The 9,018-nt window shown below is 43.3% G+C and overlaps 1 pseudogene; it reads right to left on the bottom strand.

Annotated features, from left to right (window-relative positions):
• Positions 1-8,461: 8,461 nt before the first annotated feature.
• On the bottom strand, positions 8,462-8,998 carry LOC103592917 (annotated as a pseudogene).
• Between the last annotated feature and the right edge of the window lie 20 nt (positions 8,999-9,018).

Genomic DNA, 9,018 nt, shown 5'->3' with positions numbered 1-9,018 from the left:
GGGATCGCAACCCTCAGTGTCGCGCCCGTACCGGACCGGGACCGGCAACGGGATCGCAACCCTCGGTGTTGCTCCCGCACCTTGCTCAGCCAGTGAGCGGGAACCGGTCTGTATGTGGGATCCGAACCCTCGGCGGGAACACCACCACGCTTCCCAAGCGGCGCACTGTAGCAGTGCGCCACCGGGCCGGCCCATCCCCCTCATTTATTATGGCATATGGGCCTCATCTCCTTTCAAGTTCCTGTCATTAACCTGGATGTCTTCAATATGATCCACTCGATACCTGGCCATCTAGTTTCCTGACAGTTCATTTGTTTATTCATTCTTTCAATACTTTATTCATGCATATGCACACATGTATTTACTTATTCATTTATTTAAAAAGATTTTTGGATCACCTGCAGTGTAACATACCAAGTCCTGTGCTCAAATTGGAGATACAGTAGTGAAAGGAAAAATAAACAAACCAACCAGGCATGGTCCTGGAGCTTACAGTGTAATAGGGGGAAAAGACTGTGAGCAAGGGAAGGCTTCTCTGAGGAAATGATGGTTGAGTTGACACCTCATATGAGGAGTCACCAGGGTGGAGAAGGGAGTCATGGTAGAGGGGGCAGTATGTGCAGAGGCCCATTGAGGGGTTGGAGAATGGTCCATTTAAGGAATGGAAGAAGGTTGGTGGGTTGGAACATAGATACATGAGGAGGGAGACTGTGATACAAGGTGGGACCAGAAAGGTATGCAGGGTCTAGACCATGCAATATCTTTTAGGTTATGTTAAGGATTTTGATCATCATTCTTAGAGCCCTGAGAAGCCATTGAAATTTTTGTTTAAATTTTTAAACTTTATTTTTCAAAAGATAATACATGTACATTGTACAAATTTAAAAGGCATAAAGGGGTATTTAGTGAACAAACAAACCTCTTACTTTAAGTCTTTCAGCCACCTAGTTTCCTTTCCTAAAGGCACCTATGCCAATTTCTTGAATATTCTTCCAAAAATAGCCTATGCGTATATATACATATGCACTGTATTCTTTTCCCTCCAACACAAATTGTAGCATACTATATATACTATTCTACACCTTTCTTTTTCCATGTAATGTATCCTGGATATCATTTCATATCAGAACTGTATAGAGTGGCCTTATTCATCCTAGCAGCTGCATGGATCATCCATACTTTATTTAATCAGTTCTCAATTGATGGATTGTTTCCACTATTTTTCGGTTTCAAGTAATATACAGTGAATATATTTTCCTTTTTTTTTTTGTCTTTTTTCGTGACCGGTAACGGGATCACAACCCTCGGTGTCGCAACCCTCAGTGTCGCGCCCGCACCGCGCTCAACCAGTGAGCCGACCGGTCTCTATATGGGATCCGAACCCTCGGCGGGAGCACCACCGCACTCCCAAGCGCCGCACTCAACCGAGTGCGCCACCGGGCCGGCCCTAATCCTATGTTTTTAATAACCTTCATCCTGCTTTCCTGCCACTCTTCAGCACAGGCTGCTTTAAGAATTCCTTGGTAGTTGTTCACACATCTTAACACATCTGTAGTGTTGAACTCAATCCCAAAGCTAGAGCCACATTGGATTCTTACAACGTTGTCTCCAAACATCATTTCAGGGAGCGAAAGCACATGCAGTTCATCAGCTGACTTCTCCACATCTGCTGACTTCATGATGTGGGTCTTGGACGCTGTCAGCTTCCAGGGTCCACAGGAGAAGTCCTGGTGGCTGCTCTGGAAGCCACGGATCATCACGGTTGAGGAGGGGCCTGTGGGTGCTGCATGAAACAGGCTGGAGCAGCAGCGGTGGCAGGAACACCAGTCCCGCTACCTCCCTCTGACCCTATATATCACAATTCTAATCTTCGGGAGTGGTCTTCCCTAATCATTGTCCTAACTTTCATATAAGAAATCTGGTGAGGCTTTGAATTCAATCTATGCTGTAAATCAGCAACCTATAGGATAAGAATCTATACCTGATTTTTTGGTAACATCAGCTCACTAGCTCTAAGAGACAAGATATTGTTTTAGGGCAATGTTCTTTTAAGATGGTTATGAAGTCCCTGGTTCTCTGAGTGTATCTTGAGCTAAGAATTTAAAGCCCTGAACTTGTTATCGTACTACTTTAAACTCTCCAGATAGGCAGAAGCAGCCAGCCTATGTCACAGTCCTGTGTTCCTCATAACTATTGAACTGGGCTATGACTCTTGCCATTTGTTCTGCCAAAGCCTTTTTTTAAATTAAAAAAAAATCTTTATTCCATGAGACCATAGATAATAAATTAGGACAGAAACTGCTCTGTGAAGAGAGTGAGAACAGAACTGTAGCAGGAAGTTTGGTGGTAAAGAGAAACAGAGTTAGGAGATAGCACGATTCGCGAAGGACTTTTAGAATAGAGATATCTGTAGGCCTAACAGAGTAGAAGAGAGGGCAGATGCCAAGAGAATGGCAAGTAATGGTGGAGAAGGATCCAGTTCTCAGAGGGGGCCTGACTTCAAATAGGAAGTAAAGGAGNGTATGTGGGATCCGAACCCTTGGCGGGAGCGCCACCGCGCTCCCAAGTGGTGCACTGTAGTGGTGCGCCACCGGGCCGGCCCAAGAGTAGCATGTTTTAATGCCATGACTGCTAGTGGTGGTTGCACGGGTAACATTGGTGATGATGAAAGGAGAGAGAGCAGGTCCCGACCCTGGCTTGGCTAACAGTGCTGCTTTTCTTGTCTGGGAAATCCTGGGTCTAGCTTGGAGGCAGGATGCAAACAGGACTCATAGGTGCAGCCATTGGGTGTCCTGTTCTGTCATAAACTGCAGCAGATTAAATTCTTGGCCTGATACGCTTTTTTCAGAAAGTTGAGAAAGCAATGTGGATGCTGTTACTTGGGACCCGATTCTGACCAACAAGGAAGAACTTGTTGGTAAAGTGGAAGTGTCTGGAGGAAAGGGGGAAGTTCTTGGGAGAAAGGGACGTGTGATCGTGTGTGTGTGTGTGTGTGTGTGTGTGTGTGAGAGAGAGAGAGACAGAGAGATAGGCTAGAAAAGCAAAGCTCACAGACTTCGGAAAGAAAATACGAGTTACTGGCTTCTGGCTAGAGATTCAAAGAAAGAAAGTGATTTAACAGGCACAGAAAACACAACCATATGACTTTGCTAGGGCTGCCATAGCAAAGTTCCGCTAACTGGAGGGCTCAAACAACAGCAATTTATTGTCTACAGTTCTGGAGGCCAGAAGTCTGAAGTCTAGGTGTTGGCAGGGTTGTTTCCTTGCATGGGCAGTGAGGGTGGGATCTGTTGAACACCCCTCTCCTTGGCTTATCGATGGCCATCTTCTCTCTTTGTCACTTACATGGCCTTCCCTCTATGCAGTGTCTGTTTCTGTGTCCAAATTTCCCTTTTTTGTAAGAACACCAGTTGTATTAAATTAAGGCCAACCTGAATGACTTCACTTTAACTTGATAAACTCTGTAAAGATTGTATCTCCAAATAAGATCACATTCTTAGTGAAGTCCTTGGGGTTAGGACTCTGACATATCTGTTTTTAGGGGATACGATTCAACCCATAACAATTAGCAGATGAAATTCAAGGAGAACTTACTTATTTGTCCACAAACATGCAGCACGTACCTGTTCTGTACTAGCCCACTAGTAAGTGTCGTTTTGGCCACAAAGGAACACTTAGACTTGTGGTAGAATATTGACATGCAAAAACAGGTCATACAGGTTTACCTCTATGACCACTAATATATGATAGCTTAATGTAACATTAGAGCTAAATTCAGGGTATATGAGATAGTCGTGGCACAAAGGGTGGTCAGCTGTACTTGCAGGGGTCAGGGAAAGCTTGCTGGAGGTGACATGAGCTGGGTCTCCAAGAATGACGAAGGAGTGGCCCAGGTGAAGAAGTGAGAGGGAGTTGCATGCAGAGGGAACCCCATGGAGTGAGTGAATGCATCATGCTTGTGTGGGTTAATGTGAAGCTTTAGAGTCAGTGGAGGGGATAAGGTTAGAGCAGCAGATCGTGAAGGGCCTGTGTCTAGAACAAGGAATGTGAACTTTATCCTGGAAACCTTGTCATGTGTGTGTTGGGGAGAGATCATCTAGGGGATTTAAGGAAAGTGGTGATATGGTCACATTTGGCTTCTGTGTGGAGGATGGATTGAGAAGGTCATGAAGGGATTCAGGGAGACTAGTGAGTGGGCAGAAGCAGAGATGAGAGAGAGAGAGGATGGAGGGCTGGCCGAGGTCTGCAGGGATGGACAGTAGAGAAACCATTACAGAGTATTAGTGCAGGATTGAAATCTGTTAGTGATGATTTAGTTGTGAGGGACAAGGGAGGGGGGATCTTAGGATGATCCCAGATATCTGGTTTGAGTGTCTGAGTGAGCAATGTTGACATTCACAGGACAAGGACTTAGGAAGGAAGAGTGGATGTTGTGGGGAAGATTAGTTCTTATTTGGACATGTCCAGATTGAGATGTTTGTGGGACATCCAGGTGGAAATAGATGTTGAAAGTTAGTGGACATAAGGCAGACTATTACTGGAGATACAGTCTGGAAGTCAGGGGAGAAGTCTGGTTAGAGACGTAGACCTGGAGGTTGTCAGTGGTTGAAGTCATGAACTTGGACAAAGTTATCTGGAGTGATCATTTAGAGTAGAAAAATGTAGGGCTCAGAAACCAAGGCTTGTAGAAAAGAGCATTCCACATGTGAGTGGGATAAGGAGGCTCCAAAGAAGATAAGAAAAAGACCAACCAGATGATCCTGGAGAAAGTCCCAGGGAATGTGCTGTCATGATAGTCATGGGGGAGAACTCAGATTCCCCCCAGAGATCAGGTAAGAAGAGGGATGAAAAGGATCCTTTGGATTTGGCCATAAGGTGGTCATTGCATGTTTCATGAGGTCAATTTCAGTGGAGTGAGGGCAACAAAGACTAAATTGCATCCACAGAGGAATGAATGGAAGGGGAGGAAGTGGAGGTGAATAGTGTGGGTTATTCTCTTAGAAATCTTGGCAGTGACCCTAGCTGTGGGGGACAAAGGACTTGGAGGTTTGTTTGTCTGCTTGGTTTTTTCTTTTTTTTAAATGAGAAAGGCTTGATAGTGTTTCTATGATGAATGAGCAGAGTAACAAAAGGGAGCAATCCAAGAAACTGGGGGAAAAGGAAAGATTTATGGAGATGGAAAAGGATGGGATCCAGAGCAAGGATGGATGGGTTATAAACTTATTGAGGAGTTTCCAAATAATTTTACCTACATTTTCTCTTCCCTAAAATGTAACAAGTAAGTTTATCTCTGGGAAGGAAGCTGAGAGATGATTGGATAATAGAGATGAAAATTGATGGAGGGAAGAAAACTTGAGAAGAAGGTATATTAGTCAGAGTTCAGTTGCAGATGACAAAATCCATTATAGCTATTTTAAGCAGAAAGTAATTTAGTATGGTGAATTGGGTACTTACAAAATCATTGGAAGGGCTGAAAGGCCAAACTCTAAACTGAGACTCCAGGAATGAATCCAGGACGTCTGATCACTGACTTCCCAGAGGAGTTGCTGCCTCTACCAGTCAAGAAATTGCAGGGTCTGGAAGCCTCTGATGCAACTGTTGAATCTAGGAACACTCCCTTTAGATGTGATATGGGAATCAGGAAGCTGTGACTGCACCTTTTGGATACAGAACCAAGGTTCCAAATTCAAGACCCACTGAGTGTTTCTCACTGGCAGAACTTGTCACAATCTAAACTCTAGCCGCAAAGGAGTCTGAATAGTTTTTGGTTTTTCAGTCTCTGCAGTATAGAAATGCATACCTTTATTCCTGTACTTAAATTCTAATAAAACAACAACAGCAACAGCAACATGCTCCTACCTATTATATCTATTCTTCCATACAAACAACCTCCTCCATCTATCCAACCATCCATCCATAATAGGTGTCAGAGGCTGTGTTGATAGGGTGCAGCACATAGACCAGATGTGGAACAGCAGCTACAATTGAAATCACCATCTGATTGCTCTTACATAATCTTCCACCAGTCTCCAAGTACAAGATTCATCTACACAAGACAAACAAGTAAGTTAAATGAGAATGTGACAAGGATCACCAATGGTTTTCTGGTAAACTGGTTCTCAGAAAAGAAAAAAACAAAGCCCTGGTTTGTAGTGTTTGCCAATTCCCATGGTGCAAATACTCCCACCATGGCCAATTTCAAACCACCAAATTGCCATCACAGAAGATAAAGTTGGGAGGTGATGTTAAAAAAATCCCATGATAACAATTCTCCTGAGTAAGTGATAACAATGATAACTAATTCTCATGGGCCTGTACCAGCTGATCCCAGCACACCACTGGGTCACCAACTTTACATTTTTCAAGTCTTCTGTGGTGGCACTAATCTCTGCGATTCTCCTAGAAATGTGGCATTTATGTTGATTTACTACTTTGTTAAGGAAAGGCTTCACCAGGGGTTTTCACTTGGTTGTTCCTATTATGACAGTCCTTAATCCATAGGTCAGAAAGCCAGTGTGGAGATTCTGCCTATTGCTGAGTATATATATTGCAACTGTATGTTTAGGATGTGGAGAAGTAACAACAGAATGAATATGAATCTATTTGGACGGTTATGAGATGGTTTGGGCCGAAACTCCATTCATTTCCTGACTCCTGTTAATTCCTGCTTGACCCATGACCAAGGATTAGCATTAGCTCAGAGCCAGTTAGAAGCCCTGAAAAGTATGGTATTTCTCCTTTCTCAGTGCACAGTCACTCCACTAAATGACCACAATTCCCTTGGGGGAAAATCGGGAGGAAAATTTACAATATAAACTCGCAATGTCATATGCTACAGAGTACACAGTATTTCTACTCACTTTATTTAGGTCTGGGAACTTGTGACCCTCTGATGTCCTCAGACTTTTTGTCAGTTATCTCGGTCTCTAGGTTTTTCTTTATTCTACAGGTCAAGCAGGACCTTAATGCAATGCCCTGTGTATTTTAGTCCTTGGTATTTATGATCAACTAGCCACCACCGAAGATCCCTGCATGCCAGTCTGTTCTGACTACCACTCTGGCTCTGCTGTCGTCTATGTCCACTTTACTTGTGGTCACTAAGTGTTACCACATAGCCAATGCTGGGATCTCATTATCCTCATTAAAACCCAGGGACACATTTCAATGACATTATCTTCCATCATCATCTCTAGCAAATGTACTGTGCTGTAACTATAGCACATTTGAAGGATGTATTAGTCCATTTTCTGTTGCTTATAACAGAATACCTGAAACTGGGTAATGTATAAAGAAATAGAATTTATTTCTTACGTTTCTGGAGGCTGGGAAGTCCACAGTCCAGGGGGTGCACTTCATGAGCGCCTCCTTCTGGGTGGGAACTCTCTACAGGGTCCCATGGGGACCCAGAGTATCACGTGGCAAGAGAATGACAAGAGTGAGAGCTAACCACCCCACTCGCTCTCCTTATGGAACCATCAGAACCACTCCATGACAACCCATTAAAGCGTCCACCAATTACTCCATGAATGGATCTGTCCGTTCACCAGGGCATGACCCTCGTCATCCAATCACCTCTTACAGGCCCCACCTTCCACCACTATATTGGGAGTTAAGTTCCAACATGATGTTGGGCGGAAATTCAGACCACAGCTAAGGGGGCTGGTGCTCTCCTCATCAAAGTATTTCTTTATGTCTTGGTGAAGGGAAGGGCCTCTGGTCCCTCTCAGGGGATGTAGTTAAAGCATGGATAAACCCATCACATGTGATAAATTCAACATCTCTAGCTCCCTAAGTCTTCGGATTTCTCCTACATTATACTTAGGAATATTTTGGTATCTCAGTTTTGTTTGACCATCACTGGGTCCGTGCTGCAGTTTGCCAACTGAAGTAACAATAGAAATTTTATTAGATCCTTGAGCTGACATATCAGCACACCCCCACTGATAAATTCATCCAGATTTAAAATTGTGTTATTTTCTCCCTACTCTACCATGGTTAGAACATATTCCTATGTCTATTCTCCTGGTTTTTGTTGATATATACATTTGCGTATTTTGGCATGTAAGCATCTTCTAGGTACAAGTATATAATTGGTTTCCTGGGCACAGAGGGCTTGTCTTTAGCCATGGTCTGGGGGATGTGCGAGGCAATGCAGGCAGAGAATGGTCAGAGTCTTCAAGCAGGACCTTAGGTAGGGTAGAAGGGGTGGTTTCTACTGGTGAGAGTTTGGTGGAGTTAAGGGTTAAGAGTCTTCAGATTTGACTGAGATCTAAATATCACTATTCTTATTTATTTATTTATTCTTGAGTGGAACCTGCCTGCAACAATCTTTTATTTTTATTTTTTCCTTTAAGGCTACAGGATTTCTGCACGTAAGGCAATTAATTGTCGTAATAAAATACCTTCCTACAAACAGCCAAGGTGTCCAGTCAAACTCCACAGTGAGTTGTATCACATTCTATTACACAGGTGTACCTTCTTGTGAGTCTGCAGGGTTAGAATCAATTGTTTCCAGAAATATTAGCTTCTCACAAACTGCTTCCTTTATTGGTAATCCTGTGATATTGTATTATGTTCCATGAAGAGGGAAGGTGAAACATGCATGAAACGAGCAATTTTCCTGTCTCATGATGAATATTCTTGCAACGNGAAGGTGAAACATGCATGAAACGAGCAATTTTCCTGTCTCATGATGAATATTCTTGCAACGTGTAGGTCTTGTCAGCCTCATGGTGAAGTCTCGTGTCGTTCATTCTCATCAGCACCCCATCAATTCTCAGGAAAAACCACAACAGCAGGAAAAAGCTAGAAGACATTACTTTCATTTTCACACTCAGGCTTGAATTTCATGATGATGAAGTTCACCCTCAAACAGGAGAACTTCTTCAGAAAACTTAATCCATTCTCTGGCTTTCAATTTTTATGTATCTATGTGATCTGTTGTTGGTACAGCCTTTAACTTAAGAGATTCTCCAAGTAATATTTCCCAGTAATCTGTTGTTTAGGTCTAATCCTATG

This window comes from Galeopterus variegatus, unplaced genomic scaffold (assembly GCF_000696425.1).
Source record: "Galeopterus variegatus unplaced genomic scaffold, G_variegatus-3.0.2 Scaffold1241, whole genome shotgun sequence".
Lineage (NCBI taxonomy): Eukaryota > Metazoa > Chordata > Mammalia > Dermoptera > Cynocephalidae > Galeopterus > Galeopterus variegatus.
This window is presented reverse-complemented; position numbering and strand designations above follow the sequence as displayed.